This window comes from Corapipo altera, unplaced genomic scaffold, assembly GCF_003945725.1.
Source record: "Corapipo altera isolate COAL_440 unplaced genomic scaffold, ASM394572v1 98, whole genome shotgun sequence".
In the NCBI taxonomy this organism is placed as follows: domain Eukaryota; kingdom Metazoa; phylum Chordata; class Aves; order Passeriformes; family Pipridae; genus Corapipo; species Corapipo altera.
In genome coordinates, this window is record NW_020884914.1 from 2117782 (window position 1) to 2136180 (window position 18399).

The window sequence follows — 18399 nt, forward strand, 5'->3', positions numbered from 1 at the left end:
AATACTGATGACAAAAGGAATTTTCAAACAAAATCATGTTACAGTTAATCCCAAAGTACAAACACATTCCTGTGTATCTCAGTTCTTGAGCAAATTCATGTCTTGTTCTGAAGACCTTTTAATGCAGCTTCTACACTACAATGTTTCATATGAGAAGGTATTCTAATGCAGAAGGGTTGAAAATCCTGTTTATCAGTCCACCTGTTCCATCAGCTTCTGTTCTGATACTCTGCAGAGCCCCAAGTTCTAAAGCACTGTAAGGAGTGCATAAGTTTAGAAACAACCAAGCACACATTCCTGTAAAGAGAGGAACCTAAAAAACCAGGCAAGATGAACTTTCAAAACCAAGGAGTACCTGGACATGGAAGAACATAAGTTACCCTTCACTCAGCTGAAACAAAAGAGACTGAACCAAAATTAACTCTGTCAACTCAACATGTGAGAACAAAGGACTCTGCAGTCGGTTCAGGAGCCCTGTGTAAAGACAACAGGAGCTGAGTACAGACCCAATGTTGGAGTGAGCTCGAGGGTTTGCATTATCCATTGCTGTTCAAAGGGTTTTCCAGGTTACTCTTTGATGACTGAACTATCAATAACCAAAACACACAAGTAACAAAAAAACCTGAATGCTGTTCCTTCCCATTACCTCCACATAAGAATCCCCTGCTGTTGCCCCAGCACACACCCAGTGCCACTGCAGAAGTTTTCAGAGCTCCAGTCACACTCCTCAGCTGGCAGCAGGACTCCAGCACTGTAAGAGAAAGGTATAACGTTGCAGAAGTTAGAACATGTCACAAAAGAGATTTAGCTTTAGCATTCATGAATGTTTCTGATTTTCTGCTTCCCCACCCCCTAATTTCTCACCAGGAAAGAACATCAATAGTGACCAAACCTGCAATTTCTTTCTATGTATGAGAAAAATATTCTTTCTAGCACAAATAGATAGTAATAATATTTTTACCCTATAAAATCATAAAATTCAAGCATCTCCTTTATGAATTTTCATCATATTTAAAGAACTGAAAGTCACAGGAAAACATGTGTGATGGAATCAGAAAAAAAATTAGAATATTATTTGTGATAGGATGTAATAAGGAGCATTGCCCATGCTTTGGTGTAACTGCAAACATTTTTAGCAATAGTATTTATAAAGTAAGACAAAAACAGAGCTTCTAGAGGCAGCATTTAAGAAAAGCTCCCAATTGCAGAAATGAGGAAACAATCAATTATTCCATTTTCTGAAGTACTGGAAATATCAAACCAACCTAGTAGCTCGTGGGTTTAATCCTTCATGTCAGAATTCAGAACCATGGAGAAAACAATTTGGTATTTGTTGACTTAGAATAATTGAAAGGTTTTTTTCTTCTAGAATCTGTGAAACAGGCTCTATTCACCTCCTTTGTTCCTGATCCCCATTTTAGGGTGGCACAATTTAAAAATGCATCCCTCACTGACAAATTCCTTCATGCTGCCAAGGAAGAAAGTTTCCCTTTTCCTTTTTATTTTTCAGGTCTCCTTATGCTTATTTAATGAAGCATAAATATGGATGGCACCTTTCTCCTTAGAGCAGTTGAAAACATACAAAAATACATTCAGCTGCAGAAGCACCTCCTTTTTAAGCAGCCTTTAAATAGTTCCCTTGGTTTCCATTGTTTTTGCAGACACTTGGGATTCCTTCACACCCGTGAGCCACACAGGATGTAATGAACTCATCACACTGATATCAGAAGAAGTAAAAGAAAAACATGTGCAACACTCAGAAGGGGAAAATCCTTTCATGTAGCAAAGACAAAGAAATATATACTATTATTATTTACTTCATTTTCTCTTCTTATTAGCTCAGTGTTTCTTACTGATGTCTATATGTCATTCTTTCCTCTTTAACCATAATTAACCCTACAAAGAGTCTGTCAGGAGTACTTCAAAGTACTTGTTATTTAAAATATTGACCTCCACATAAGTTTTTATCAAGATATACCTAGAAGTACCAGAATTTTGTGCATGTGCTATTTTCTGTTTCTGGATTAAAATAATGTTTCTTGACAGAAATATCTTGTCAAGTGTTTCCTGTGCCTTTGCCATAGTTCAGAAAATGAGGGCACACCTAAAAAGTCAGAAAAGAGTTTATCATAATATACAGCTGAAATATCTGCAGGAGACAGCCTGTGCATGTCTTTTTTTCTTTCCCTTTAGTTTTATAGACCTGCATCTCTTGTTTGGTAAACATATTATCTGAGTAAAGTATATTTTGTCTTCCTTTTTCCTCCTCTTCTCCCTCCTGTTCTATACCTCAGGGCCATGATTTGTATATATGTCAGGAGAGCTGGATCTGGATTTCAGCTGGATCTCTGAGGCTGAGCTTTTGCCTTTCTACAAAGAGGAGGATAAAACACAGAAAGGAAGGAAAGAAGACAAAGCTCTAATTCATGTTGAGTGAACAGGCAAACAGGTACTGCTGAGCAGGGATCGCCCCTGACAAACAGTCATATATTCTTATGATGACAATTAATTATACTTTTCAAAATATCTAAGCTCTAAACAACAGGCATTTCATTTAAAGAAAGGGGAACACAGCAACACTCACTGCATGAGAGAATAATAGAGATGAGAAAGCACATCTGTGAGTCACAGCACAGAGCTCACGAGCCCTGCAGCAGATTCTCCTGCCAACCACATCTATAAAGGATGGACTTTGAAGGATTTTTGCATTTACTCAAAGTAAAACATTCATGAGCCTGCAGTATTAACACAACCCCACAGTGATTCCCAGAGTCCTGGTCCTGGACATTCCATTCCAAGCTGACACCTTCCATTACAACTTCATTGTATCCACACATGGTTTTGGGCACATCAAGGGCTCAGCTCCCAAGCTGATCAAGGAATATATATTTTACAGCTGGGCTTTGTGCAAGGGGACAGACTTCGTGCACTACATGGATTCTAAAGAGTTTCTATAAAGTGTGAAAGAAGAGTAAATTCTAGAAACAGAGGAACAGGTGGGACAGAGCCATTCTTGAAGTCTCAGCCAGCAGAAAAGGAACTCTCAGTGTTCACAGAATTCACAGTGGTAAACACACAATAAAAAATAGAAAAGAGAGTCCTTAGAAGTTATTTTATCCATTAGCCTGAAAATTCCACCATTCCTGTGGGGTCAATGTAACTAAAAAATTAGTCCTGAGAAAAAAATTCCTCCCACTGAAGGACTACAGAAAAATTACATTCCCTAGAATACGGGTAATGATTAAAAAGGTGCCTTTTTATTCTTTCTCAATCATCCCTTCTCCCTCTAGTATTTACCCCAATCCAGACATTCTCATTACAACTAATGTTAAGAATACTTATCCAACCTCAGTGTCCACTGGGCAGAATATTGTAAATCAAATATATTCCTTTTAAAAAAAAAAAAAAGAAAATGATCATACTTCAGGTAAAAGCTCCCTCACACTCCTGGAAGAAGTGGCTTAGAAAACCATTGACTTTTTTTGTGTCATGACATTTTCTCAAATGCTGCTTTTGAAGTAAAAGAGTTGCAGACATACAAAGTGTGTGTTAGTCAGTGAAAACAGATCCCTGGGGAGCCTACAGAGAGCACAGAAGGCACTTCTCAGTTATGGTTTTATTGCAGGTGGAGCCTGGCTGCAGAAAAAAAGTTGTTCCACAACACATCAGACTTGCCCTAAATTGATTAGGAATACATTTCATCTTGGCTTGGATAGGGAGTTATTACAGATTATCTACACTCACACTAGGAGCTCTTTGCCTCTGTTCCTACAGAATTTCAGGAATAATCTGCATGTGAACAAGCTGAAATAGGCCAGAGAGACTTAAATATTTATCTCCACATAACAACGTATCATCAAACCTCAAAAGTATGGGAATTCTACATCAGAGTCCCAAAATGAATTTTCATTTACAAGTGAATAAGCAAAGATACTTCATTCTGGTTACACAAACCATTCCATTCCAATACACCATGTTCAAGCACTTTGCCTCATGCAATTGTACAGCCTGACAACTGCCAAGGTACCTGCAAAGCACACACGGGTACATTTTTCTTAGCCTGATTGTCATAGCTGGCATTTGCTACCCATGAACTTTGACTTCACCATATCCAAAATGCAAATTCAGCTTAAACTGAGCCCATGGCTAACAATATGTTTGGGTTCCATAGTGCCAGGCAACACAGTGTGTCTATTTTGGTGTGTTTACTGGAGTCATAAATACAAGCAGGGAGTACATGCATCTCTCCATCCTCCTCACAAAACCACCTTTCACACTTTATTATCTCTTAATAAAGCCTACTGTTGGTTTGATTGAAGTGTGTAGGTTGCACTATACTTACCTGCAAATAAAGCACCTTCATTTGGTTCTTAAGTTACTTCAGAAGCTCTCCCTGTTATTACATGCCTCCTTTACAAATTATGAATTTCACACACTTCACTGCTTTTGTGTTTCATTTAAAGTCTTGTTTATTGGTGGCACAAAAGTAAAGCTTGACTGGTGCTGCCTGCCTTTTTCTTTTCATGCTTTCCCTCATGGGATGCAATTCAACTCACATTATTGATGTGAATTATTCATTTCTGCGAATCTTTCAAGTAGGTCTGAACCAAGCAGGTTCCAATGTTTTCTACCCTCAGAAAGAGTAGAAGAATCATATTACAGAGTTTCCATCCTTTCATATATATGATTTAATGACAGAACATACATAATCATCTTTCTCCACAGATACTGTTCAAGTTAAAATCTGTGCCAAGCCAAAATCTGTTTTTCTACCACAAGATCACAGGATCATCTCTTATGGCTTCTTCAAATGTAAGGTTGGTTTTTACAAACTAATGACTTTTACACCTCAAAAGGCTTTTTTATTATTGTTTATATTGTGCATACAATATTTTAATTTTTTTAAAAAATAAATCATTCACTTTACCTGCTTTCAGAAATGTATAATTAAAGAGGAGACAACTCTTGAAAGTTGTCTAACTCTGTATCAGAGTTCTTATGCACAGACTGCAAATTGAGTAACTATATGATTCCCCTTGTTCATGTAATGTTCAGAGAAGCAATATTTTTCTTTAGTGCTGTTTTAAAAATTAGATAGGTTTGTTCACTGTAACAGAGAGCATATTAGATCTTAGGTTATGTAAAAACATAGTTATCATCTGTTATCAGCTATTTCTGTTAGCTTTCCTCTCCTGCTAAAATGTCTGCCACAGGAAAAAGAAAAGGTGGATAATCAACAGTGCTGGAACAAGGGGCGGGTTTGTGTTTGGTTTGGGTTTGGGCTTTTTTGAGATTGTTTTTTCTTAGGTAAACAAACTGAAAGACTGCCAGATGCTCTAGTTTTTATCCTCAGGTACTCCTGGAGTGAATGTGGTTTGTATTTCAATTTATATATATCCATAAGCACACAAACTCCAACATTGTGACTTACAACATCAGCTTGGTCACGTGTGAGCTCAGTTAAATGCAGGTTACTGAATTCTGACTGCCTATATTGAAAATTAGAAAGCTTTGCTTTCCATGCTAGCTTTGCAAGGAAATAAATTACACAGATGCACTGCAAGCCTGTCACTTCTCATCCCCTCCCTCACAACTTTTGAATGAATTGGCTAATTTTGATCAAATTTGACAAAAGGACCTGGTCTCAAAAATATGAAGTTCCAACAAGTTTCCATGAGAACTGACAGTTGAGTAGGAGATAAAGACTGACATGAGTCTTCCCAGTGAGGCAAATATTGCTGTGTAAGCTCAGCAATTATCTATTATGCCTGACATCCCCACCAGTCACTCATTGTGTGTATCAGCCACACAATCCACTTGTGTAATTTGGAAGCAATCATGGGTCTCCATTTCCCTGCCAGCCACAAGCTGGAGAACAGAGGAGTGGTTGGCAGTAAATTTTGGAATCAGTGGAGAAGTTAGGATTTAGCAATAAAAAGTGAATGAAGAAGGAAGCTGTAGTTTGATTCGACATAATCTCACTTAAAACCAAACATCAGCATATCCACTGTTATCAGAGGAATTCTTTAAAGTTTGCAGAGTGTTTGTAGTCATTGACCCACCAGAATCCAAACCAATTAAAACCAGGAGCAGATCCCAAAAGGTCATGCTGACTGTGATTCAGGAATGCTGCAGACAAGTTGCTCTTTTCACTCTCCCCTGTTCACTGCAGCAGCCCAGCACTGCAGGGTGCTCCTGGCTGCTTCCTCCAGCCAGCACTTGCTCCAGGAGGCCACAGGCAATCCCACCCTTTGGGGGCCAGGTCCACACTGGTGGTAACTGCACAGTTGGCTCTGGGGTTGTTGGGGACACATCCCAGGATAACCCCTGGACTCTTTTACCATTCCAGGCCTTTGTCTGGGTGATTCTCAGCCCACATTAACTGAGAAAGTCCCCTTGGTTCTGTCCAGTCCTGCAGATGCCAGTCCCTGGCTCTGGGAGTTCTGGATATCCTGTGTGTCCTTCTGGTCTCCTCAGCCAGTTGTACCAATGTCACATAACGAGGAAAAACAAGCTCCCCCTGGTCCTTACTCCCATTTGGGTTCTCTGCTTATTCAGGAAAAGGCTTACACTACCTTTTTATGCAAAGGCATCACACCAGGACTTCATGTTCTGTTATTTTTCTACTACTATGAATCCTTGATCTTTTCCAGTCATTGCTTTCAAAGACAGTATTCCATTCTGCTGATGAAGTACTTCACTTACATCTGCTCAGACCTAATAAACACCCCAGAACTGAAGGTCCATCACTGTTGCTGAAAATACTTGTTTGAATTATCATTTAAGCAGTCATATCCCTCGCTCATTCAGATGTTGCAGAACATAAATAATAAGAAATCATTCCAAAGAAATCTGCATTGCAGTCATCATCAAAGTGAGTAAATAAAGAAAACTGACAGGACCTCTCACAGAAAGCAAATCACTGTGATCTTCACAGAGAAAGGTGAAGGATTTCTTTTTCTTCTTTTCTTTTTAATACAGTTTTTCTTCTAGATTCAGAGTCTTTCATGTTAAATTCAATATTTTTAGCACCCACACGACCATCTAGAATTAAATTGCAGCAGTTCCTTAGCATCTGAGTAAGAAAGCAAGGATAGATCACTGTGATTCTCCTGTCCTTGTACAGAATCAAAGAATCATTTACTAATAGACTGAATCGCTTCCAAAAGCAGAAATCACACAGCTCCATCTTGTGGAGGATGAGATTCCTTGTGTAATGTCACAGCTCAGTCAGCTTCTGCCTTTGGTAATGATTTAGCCTTAGGTGTTTTTCCACAGGGTTTTACTTACTGCAGAAATTTTCTTTCACGTGCAGTTTACACACCTTCACCAAGAGCAGGAACAATCTGCACAGTGTTTTTACTTATATTCTTCTGTTTCATTTTATTTTCCCATAACATTCTCCCTAACAGGTCCATGCTTCAACAGTTCATATTTGTACCAAGTGGTGCAGAACCAGCTATTTAATTTTTCTTCTATTCTCCTGTAAGAGGTTGAATACCTTTCAGAAGTGTCCTCAGTGAACACACCATACATTAGTACTAAAAATGTTTGATTTTCAGCCTAGTGGTCCTTCTTAGCAGGAAGCATTTGCAATGCAGTTTAGATGACACAAAAATGCAGAGCAGCAGAGTTTGTCTCGTTCGTGTAACACAGAACCCTAATCTGTAATGTTTCCATAATCCAATGCTATTAAAGCAAATCATGTCAGAGGAACCAGGTAACTTTCCACGACAAAAAATGGCTTCCTGGATTCTGGAGACAACTGTGGCATTGATCCTTATTCCCTTGTTACAGAATCAGTGTCCTACCAAGAGCTTCAGAAGGGATCACACCCCAAAAACATCCATGTCACCACAGGCACTCCACACAAACCATATCTGTGCCATGCTATCAAGAAAATTTTAATTTTTATATTTTTGACTGTACATTTTACTTAAGGAGAGCACATTAAAACAAGTTTATCACCAGAGGTCTACAAACTGCAATTCCCCAAGGTAACAGCAAGTAACTCACTGTAAAGGCTTCACAAGATATTCTAATGTTTCAAACCCTACTTTTTTTTGGAGCAGAAGGTATTTCTCAAAAGTCTGATGTAACACTCCTCTATCAGATTCTCCCTGCCTACATTCAAGAAGTTTTATGAAAAAGCAGCAAATAATGTGACTCCTGGGACTGCTCACAGGTGACTCTGGGAACTTATTTCCCATTAATATGAAATGTGTGAGGGGTCAAAAATGACCGCAAACATTCCCTCAAGTCTTCTAATTTAATTAAAAGGATAAATGATCCTAAGTATTTTCATCTTTTTAATTAGTTTTAAATTAATTTTCAGTGTGAGAGCCAGAAGTCCTAAGAGAGAAAGTAAGGAATTGCTCATAGGAGCTTCTACCAGATCTGCATGATGAATGTCAACACAATAACCAAAACCAGCTGCTTATTAAAATACTGGTTTGGACTACAACAGTCAGAGACTGTCTGAATTAACACATATAGGCAAAAAGAAAGCAGCAGAGAAAAATCTCCTTAAAACAATCCAAACTCTGTGTTTTCAACTAACATGCTGGGACTTAAGGGGGAAAAAAAAACAGAATAGCATCTTGATTGTTTCCCTACAAAGGATATTCCATGCCCCTATTGAGATGATTCATCACCACTTCACTCCCCTGAATTCATCTTCCATACTGAGAAACATTATGGCATTTCTCCCTCCTGGTAGAAGTCAAAATAGCAACTCTCTAGATATGAGTGACAAGAAAAAATACCTCATCTCTTCTGCTAACACTTCTTTATTGTATGAAATTTCAGGAACGGTGTTGACTTGATTTCTTTTTATTAAGTCTTGAAGTGATTTTTGTTTCCCTGAGAAGCATTAGTATTTCTCTGAAACACTGAAAACCAAAATCTACAGAAAGGATGAAGAAAAAGAACCACAGGAAAAGGCCTTTCAAGGTTCACACCCCACTCCACCAAGAGCTGTCAGTCCTGACAAGGAACAGCTCCCTGTGCCCGTGGGTGGATGCCCCAGTTCATCTGTATCCAGGCAGCCTTTGGGCTGAACCTGCCAAGAGGGTTGGCAATTAGTGCCAATCAGGACAGGTTTGGCTGTGATATGGACACCCAGGCAGGAGACACTGGGCTGATCCCATCAAACCACTTTGCACAGGTATCTAAAGCCCCTTTGTGTGACTTTGTGACCTTCAGTTACTCCCAAGATTAGCCACAGAGACATTGAAAACATATTCCTTCATCAAAAAAACCCTTCCACTGTGCAGTTTTTAGCTGGAAGTTCTCTTGGGCTTTTCAAGGAAGTGCCAAGAGACACTGCCAGAAACACAAAGTCATTTGTCCAATAGGGCTACAATTATTTCACTCCCCAAAAGCAGGAGATTAAAAATTATGTTAACTAGGATAAATATTGAGAAAGTATTAAAGCATTATTACAAGACAAACCAAGCAATAAAAGAGTTGCTGACTATTACAACTTCTACTTAAATACTTTACAGTGATGCTCTGTGCTGCATATGGTGCTTAGAAGCTGCATAATTACACACATTTATTCATCCTTAACATACGTATTTTCATTACTTTGGCACACACCATTAAAACTGAAATGTTATCAAAACATGGCATTGGAAATAATTTAGTATTTCCTATTTCAGACCCAAAAAACCAGATGATTAAGTGCTACCTATGAGGAAGGTCATTCTAGTTAAAAAGAGGACAAAGTATGGCACAAGCACCCGAATCTGCTTGTTTCCCAGTTGTCTATTTATCTATTCCTTTTCCAATCCGTGTGTATTTTGAACAAGGCATTAAAAGTATAATCCTGATTTCCCTGGTAATCTAAATGGGAGATTTGGCTGCAGGAGAAATCAAACCTCAGCTTTAGGGCAGAGAGAAATGAAAAGTAAAATGCCTAGAAGACTTTGCAGGTAAGCAGTTTTAGTATAAAGGCTCTTGTTTTATTATGCATGGAGTATGATTCTTTGGATTCTAAAGTACTTTAATCAATGTTCAAGGGTTTTTAAGAACCTCATTATATATCTCTTTTGCAGGATTATGAATATTTGCAAATGAGGTCACGTAGTAAAGCTTCAAAGGCTAAAAAGTTAGATCAAGATATATTTTCTAAAACTCTTCAAAATATTTCAAAATCAGAAGTGCTGCCCAATATGCATTGCCACATTCAGCATCAGCATTCTCTTTGAATTTTAGCAACATCATTTTTAATATATATATATTACTCTTCTCCTGCCTCACTGTTTTCCTATGATGATGATTACATCTGCACCATTTTATCCAAAAGTAAGCAGTAAGAGTTTAATTTAAATAAAATTAAAATAAAGGTACAAAATTAAAGCTCCATATACTAAAGACTGAGCTGATGAATTTAATTTAATTTTCTAAGCAAGAGTGTGCAAGGATTAATAAATATAATTAGATTATGGTTGAGCACTTCTATGGCAGTTTTGTAACTATCCTTTCTAAGGAGTTTTCTGTTTATTAGAGGAACCAAAAAAACCCAAAGCTGGATCAACAGGGACTTCATAGATTTATAAAAGTATGTTAGAGTTACAACTTCAGTTTTCTAAATTTTTGTATGGTGGGTCACTCGGTATTTTGCACAAGTAAATGTATTCAGTGTTCAGGTATATTATATATATATTTATATATTGTATATATATACTTGTACAGGATGGAGAAGAGTGAGAAGTTCTGTGCAAAGTCCCCAGAGGGGAGAGAGTGGTTGGTAACAGCACAAAGAAAGATGGGAAGGCAGATTTGGTACATTCAGAGCATGACAAAGAAGGCACAGCAGAAGAAAAACTACTTACCCATAATGAGTTATTAATGGTACTGAAATTGTACCATTCATCTGTTAAAATGAGTATGCTTGACTGTAGATTTTCTTGTCAGTCTATATATTTTGATTATATGCACCACACAGCTCAGCAGTAAATTACTGCAATTAACTTTGATTCCTCAGGATCCACAGCAGAAGCATATCCATGTCTCGTGGCAGAATCTAGAATTCAACTCTAAATTCTTGTCTAAAGTGCTTGTGCAAAGCAAGTGGTTACTTTGAAAAGTGCTGGCAAACTTCAGCAGAAATTCTACAGAGATCTAAGGCTATAATGGTTGTTAAATTTCTTGTAAGAAAAAAACTTTCTAAAAAAAAATCCAGAGAAAATTTAGTATATCCATCACAGTAAAGTCTGGGGAAGAGTTGAACAGCTTGAGGTGATTTCTTAACAAACACCTTATGCACTCAGCCACCATTTTTGTGTACCAAATACAGACACTTCAATGAGAGTCATAGCTTACAGATAAGATGTTTTCCATGCTGTTCTTTGAAATTTGAGTAGCACATCCCCTGTGAAAGCAGCACCGTTCCATCTGTGCAGCTCTAGAGTCAGACACTTCCTCTCACAACAAATCTGCGCAGCTCGCTCGGTTTGGGCTGTGGGAGCACAAAAGAACTTGTCACAAAACAACCTGCAAATAATCAGACACAAGATGCAACCCTCTAGAAGAAAATTATAGCCCTACTTTGGTGAGGACAAACCACAAATCAAGTGTCAGCAGAGGCTGGGACAGGGAAGAGACAAAATATAAGAATGAAGGGAACTAAGAGAGGCTCCCCAGTAGAAGATCTGCAAGGAAATAGTGAGTAACACAACAACTCACCCTCTGAATTAAATTGGACAGCATGAGAAGAGTCAATACAGACATTTGTTTCTGCTAAAGAACTCTAATAGTTCCCATGTATGACACATGCTCTTGGGGTCTTGTTTTCATAACTTCCCACTGAACTACTGGGCAATTCCCAGCACTGAATGAATTTAACTTACAAAGTGTGCTTTTCTGATTTGTAAAAGTTACTGAGTGGAACTATTAATTGTGGCAATATCACTGGAATATAATTCAGAAAATGATACAGAGATAGTAGAAATAATGGATAATTTTGTCATAACTCACAAATCCTGTGAATAGATCATTCACAGGCAAAAGGCAGCAGGAACTGGACAAAATCTACTTGTCATGACTTGCTTTTGATATCACAGTAGAGTTCAGAGACCACAAATAGCACTTGGTCCTGTTTTGGTAGTGCACAAACACGAAGGATTTTACAAGCTGTGACACCACTTACTCCAGCAAACAGCCAGCAAAATTAAAAATGTCCACACATCCCAACCACTCACAGCTCAAAGTGTGGTCTGGCTGCATGAGGACAATGCCCTGGGAACTGAAATGGCTCTGGCACACATCCATGTGCCACTCAGCTCCAAATGTGGGGCCATGGTAATGGTGGTTTTTAACACTGCCAAATTATTCACTATGGCTTTGACAAACACAGCAAAGCCATGGCTAATATAGCTGCTCACTTCCCCCCAGTAGATCAACAAATACCCCCTGCAGCTCCTTAATAAAGTTAACTTGCACCATTCAGCTGGTAAACAAAAACCCTTGGAAACAATGAGGAAGCAGTGCCATGCATATTCAGAGAGTTGTAATTGCTATGGAAACCATCTCTAGTAATAGAGTCTTGCTTCAGAGCATCAGAGGCAAATCAGAATAAAATGACAGCAAAACAAAGTGTAATACTGCCTGAGACTTCAAAGTCCAAAACTGAGCAGGGAATTAAACCACTGTGAAGGAAAAGCCTTCATGTTCTCCCATCTTCCAGGTTCTTTTTGGAGCATATTTATGGGGATGAGCTCTTTGGTTTGTTTTCTGCCTGGGCTTCCCAAATTGCTGCTGAAGCAGCACTGAGGGCTGGCAGCATCACTACAGTTGTTACAGGAAAAGGAAACTGTTTCTTCAACCTATAAGTAATTGTAATTTTATTGTTAGAAATTTTGGGAAGCTTGAAAACATGTAACTCCATTCTAGCAGTGCTGTTTGGTTTCAAGCCTCAAAAAGACTGATAATAGGGTCAAAGAGGGTAACAGGGTCAAGGATTCCGAGGTCATTGATGGCAGAAATTAGCTTTAATTTATTTTATTTTAGATTTTAGAATATTATATGCCTTGCTTTCATTTCTTTTATATGAAATGTTCTCAATTTATTTTACTGTATTTGTACTACATGAACATGTTAATGGGTAGTGCAGAGTATTTTAAACATTTCATGTCATTTCCTTGCAGCAGGTTGCCCACTGATACACCAGAGCTTATCCCACTACTGTTCCTAATCAACCCCTACACCTGTTTCTGAGTTTCATCATACTAATTTTCAATGTATTTGCTGAATAAAATTAGTAAATGCAATATGCCTACACCTACTAGTCCAAATTATGTCCAAAGTCATTACTGCAGATGCACTAGCCTTGATTCTCTCTGGGTACATAATTCCAAGAAAGAAACCAACTCAGATATTGTTTCAGAGGTACACTGCATGTCAAACATTAAACACTCATATTTTTTTTTTCAGGTACATCCCATCCCATTACAAGTGCATAAAGCAAAATTCCACAAACATTTGATTTATTAAGACTTAAAGTAATAAGCCATTATTGGAGTTGTTTATAAGCATCAACTCATGCTTTTTAAAAAGTCACTGAACTGAAAATTCCACACACCTGCCTGTGAACAATTGTGACAAGGATTTTGGTTTATGGTCATGTGAACTTTGCCTTTCCTACTTTTCCTTTTTTTTTGTTAGGGTCTTCTAAGCCAACCTTCTAAGTTGGTCTCCTGTCTAGAGACCAGCCAACTTCCCATGAAAAACAAACTCTAGGAAACACCTGTTTTCCACATTACAGTCAGTCAGATGTGAGCAAAATCCACATTTGCTCAAGCAAAGCACAGGATGCAAATTTTGCTCTATCACTCTTCTTATAACCAGGAGGCAAACAATAACTATTCTCACAGAATGCCATTTGCTTTAGCATTAATCCCCCAACATTTCTTTGCTGAATGTGAACAGACAATCCTGCCCTGTGATCACAGCCTTTTCTTGAGAGCTGTTGTCATCACAAAGCTCAGTTTATCATCCTGCCCGACCACACCCTGGGCTTTCTGGAGAAAAGGGGACCAAAATGGACAGCAAGTTACACACACAATTAAACTCATTTGTGCACAACCCAAAATAATGTTTGGTTCTAAAAATTAGTTCAGAAGAAGAAAAGATTTGTGTATAAAACATAAAAAAATTTAGCACCAATATAGCAAGGATATTGATTTTGCTTCTCTAAAATCCTCCTCTGGGATATCACCAAAGTTACCAAACTAATGTATTAAAAAAAAAAATTGCAAAAAAACCCCCCACTTCTGGTAGCACTTAGAACATTCTGCTTTTCATCAATATGTTTTTCACTTAGGGTCAGGAAATACAAATCTTCAACTAAAATTGCAAAACCAGATCTGCATTGCCACTGCTGTACAACAAATCTACACTGGTCACAATGGTGCAAATGTTTGCAGGTTGAAATATTCCCCATTGCATCATCAGCTGCTTCTTCTTTTGTTCGTAGCAAAGGAGGAAATTTGTAAAATTCCTTCTTTTACATGCAAAGCTAAACATAGCTGAGTGAATATGACCACGGCCCTCAGAAGTGTATGACAGAGTTGAATTTAAGTAACATATTAAAACACTTAATCTATCTGTCATTTTTATATATTGCCACAATAAAGAAACCTCGTTGCATTTCATAACTTTTTCATCTAGAAACTATTCAAGTGGGATATTCTACCCAGTCACCATGTGTATTATTTGTATAAGATGCACAAATAGAGGGGGGGGAATCAAAGTTGTTCAGGGTACTGAAGTACAAACTGTATGTATGTGTCTTTAAAGCTTTAAACCCAGCTTTGTAATTGTGAATTAAAAAAAAAAACAACTGTGGAAATAATTAACAGCTGCTAAATTCAATTGTGATTTACTTAAGACAAAGTACATTGAACAAACACACTTGTATGGCAATTATACCTCAGGGGGAAAGGACTGGGTAGCAGTCAGTAATTCCAGGAGTCAGTAATTCCAGGAGTCAGTAATTCCAGGGTCTCCTGGTCTGTGCAGAGCCAGTGTGGGATGAGAACTTACCTCTCCCTTGCTAATGTCCCCTATCCATCAGAGCAGAGCCCAGATCAGTTCTTTTATTGGAGTCCATTTTTAACCCAGCAAAAACATGTCATATTTAATTTTTACAATAGCTTCACTGAAGAAGAGTAATTAGGTTTTCTTTTCTGGGGTAATATTTTTGAACATATAAAGAATGTCCTGTGTGGAGACTGCTGGAGAAAAATCTGTTTCAGAAAGTGCCCCCCTCAGAACTACATGCTCTAAGACCATGAATAAATGTGGCTAAAAAATGGATTATAAAAAATTCCCTGATTATGGAACACATTTTTTCAATGTTTTTGTTGGTATTTCAAACAACAAACGAAATCAAAGATCCAATTAAAAAATCCAGAGTAGGAAATCTCACCATGTTTTCACAGCTGAAAATATGGAGTTTTACTTAAATACAAAATAAGTTTTACATAACTTGTCTAAATATTGGTTTTCCTCTCACAGGGAGTCCTCAGCTCTTTACATGATCAGTAGCAAAAGTTAATTAATATCACACAAAGGAACTTCACTAGTTTTCAGATGAGGCTGTTGTCATTACACAAATGGGCAGATTAATGACTTAGCCATGATATTTGCATTTTTCTCTTTCACAGTAAGGGCTAAAAGCTTGTCAAAATTAAAATTAAAAAAAAAAGTAGTTGTCCAAAGTGTATCATAAAGATTAATATCAATATTGGTGATCCCAATAAGGAGTGAGGCAAATAATCATCCCCCCTCCAGGGATCTGTTCCATTGCACTACCAGACAATTAACCTGACTTTCATCTACTGTGAATACGATGAAATAAATAGGTCTGTTAATGCCTTTTTAAAAGATCAGTAAATGTCTTTCTCGAGGTTGATAATGGGCTGCACTGACCATCTCACATCATCCATCAGCTTGAAAGCAGCCTATAATTTGTGTGTGTTTGTAATTCTATGTGGACTGAAGCTCCTAAAGTTACTCCAGGTGTTCATTACACATACATATAACACAAGTTTTAATATGCTTAAAATTAAAAGCAAACCTTGATTGTTGAATACAGGAATGTATTCATGCACTCCCCTCAATATCATTCTCCTGGCTTATTATTCCCAATTCAAAAATTACATAGCTAATTTGCAGACAAATTTTATTTATCCTTTTCCTACACAAGTTATTTCTTGTGGGTACGTGAATACTTTTTAAATATTACTCTAATGTTTTGGAAAGAAAAATTCCACAAAATTGAATTGCAAGATTTAGGACTAAATTCTGGTCTTCTAAGGTAACAAATGACAGCCCTCTGCTGGTTAATAATTGTGTGCCCACAAGAAGTACATTTCTCAACAGCTTTATATTAATACTATATTTAGCCAAAGTGAAAATATATAAAAATCTATATATAGTACAAAATAAAATTATACTACAGAGATGCCTGAAATATTTTAGCTGGACCATTAGAAAACATATCCTTTCTAATTCCTGTAGGAAACAGGAGGTCAAGGAAATGGCTGGTTCCTAAATTATACAGACAATTCTATAGAGTACTGGAATTCCTCAAAGAAGTAACCTTACTAGGCTACAGATTTCCACACAGGATTCAAAAATAGTAAGAAATGTTAATGGCAATCATCGTGTTATTGTGTAAGGCTTTGTTTTGGTCAGTAAAATCCATAAAAATGAAATGTTGTTCAAATAAAAACACTGCTTTTCTGACATTTTTGTGGTCTAAAATAAGTTTTAAAAGCAAACGTCACAGAGTTTACTTGCAGCCAGCTAAAAATGAGTACCAAAGCATGGTATTTGGTACAACAGTCAGCAATATGATCCAGTTTGCAGGTGTCAGCATAAAATTCAGAAATATGACACATGTATGAGAAAAATTAAGAACAGTCCCTGTATTTTATTAATTTTTTACCGATTTCTAAAAACTTGTTTTCTACTTTGCCCTGAGGCTCTGTACTGCCTTTTAAAATAGATAGATAGATAGATAGATAGATAGATAGTAAATAATTTGAACTTTTCCTATGTTAATTTAAAATATTCTGTAGCATAATTCTGACCATGTGGCAAATTCACAAAGAAGGCATTGCAAAGTGCATCTTCATTAACAGTGGCAGCTTGAGCAGGTCTGCAGCAAAAGAACATGCTGGCAGCTGTACACCCTTACTTAGAAAAACACCAGAACCCAAAAGAAAACCCTCTGCGGCTGCCAACACGTGACAGTGTGAAACAAAGAACTGAAACTATTTATTTGAATGTATTTGACAGTTGACTCAATGCCCCAATAATCCCATTTTACCAATAGAATATTGAGAGAAGTAACTGGAATCAACACCCAGTGTAAACAGGTCCCTTCCAACCCAAAGCCTTCTGTGACTTTATGATTCTGTGATGCTCAGCTGAACTGCAGGGGAACTCTGAGCAGTGTCCTTCACCTCCAGCTGCCTCTGGAAGCTGGTCCAAGGAGTCCCTCACCCCTGCGGGCACAAACAAAACAAACGAACCCCTTGGGGACCAAGGAAACAGTGAGGAACTGATGGATTGTGTGAGGAATGTGGGATAAGTTCAGTCAAGTGTTGTTTTGCTGCTTAAGAAATTAGCTTACAGGTGCCAGGTAAGAAGTAACAGAGTCACAGAATATCCTGAGGCAGACGGGACTCACAAGGATCATCAAATCCCATGCCTTAGCCCTGCACAGGACAACCCCAAATCTCACCACGTCCCTGAGAGCGTTGTCCAAACACTCCTTGAGCTCTGTCAGCCTTGGTGCCGTGACCACTGCCCTGGGGAGCCTGTTCAGTGCCCGACCACCTTCTGGGGCAATGAACCTTTCCTAAGACCCAACTTAACCTCCCCTGACACAACTTCGGGCCATTCCCTCGGGCCATGATAAACACATAATAAAAAAGGCGAAGACCGGTTACCTCACACTGACACTCAGCGCTCACACGGCCCTCACGAGGAGGATCGGGGGCGCAGCTCCTGTGGGGAGCAGGTGGGTCCTGTCCCCCATCGCTTTCCACGCCGGGGGCTCTGGATCCTCCAGTCCTTCCTGTCCCTCCTGTCTCTCCTGTCCCAGCTCTCTCTCCTGTCCCAGCTCTCTCTCCTGTCCCAGCTCTCTCCTGTCCCAGCTCTCTCTCCTGTCCCAGCTCTCCCTCCTGTCCCTGCTGTCCCTCCTGTCCCAGCTCTCTCTCCTGTCCCAGCTCTCTCTCCTGTCCCAGCTCTCTCTCCTGTCCCTGCTCTCTCTCCTGTCCCCGCTCTCTCTCCTGTCCCTCCTGTCCCTCCTGTCCCCGCTCTCTCTCCTGTCCCCGCTCTCTCTCCTGTCCCCGCTCTCTCTCCTGTCCCCGCTCTCTCTCC

The 18399-nt window shown here is 38.6% G+C and overlaps 1 long non-coding RNA gene across 1 annotated transcript in view; it reads right to left on the reverse strand.

The window, feature by feature from the left end:
* Positions 1–656: 656 nt before the first annotated feature.
* The window catches only part of LOC113952723, a 24382-nt gene continuing 6639 nt past the window's right edge, over positions 657–18399 (reverse strand). Inside the window, exons 3-4 of the long non-coding RNA XR_003529632.1 lie at positions 11329–11464; positions 657–751 (exon numbers count right to left, since the gene is read on the reverse strand). This is a non-coding gene — a long non-coding RNA (uncharacterized LOC113952723). The remainder of the gene's footprint in view (positions 752–11328; positions 11465–18399) is intronic.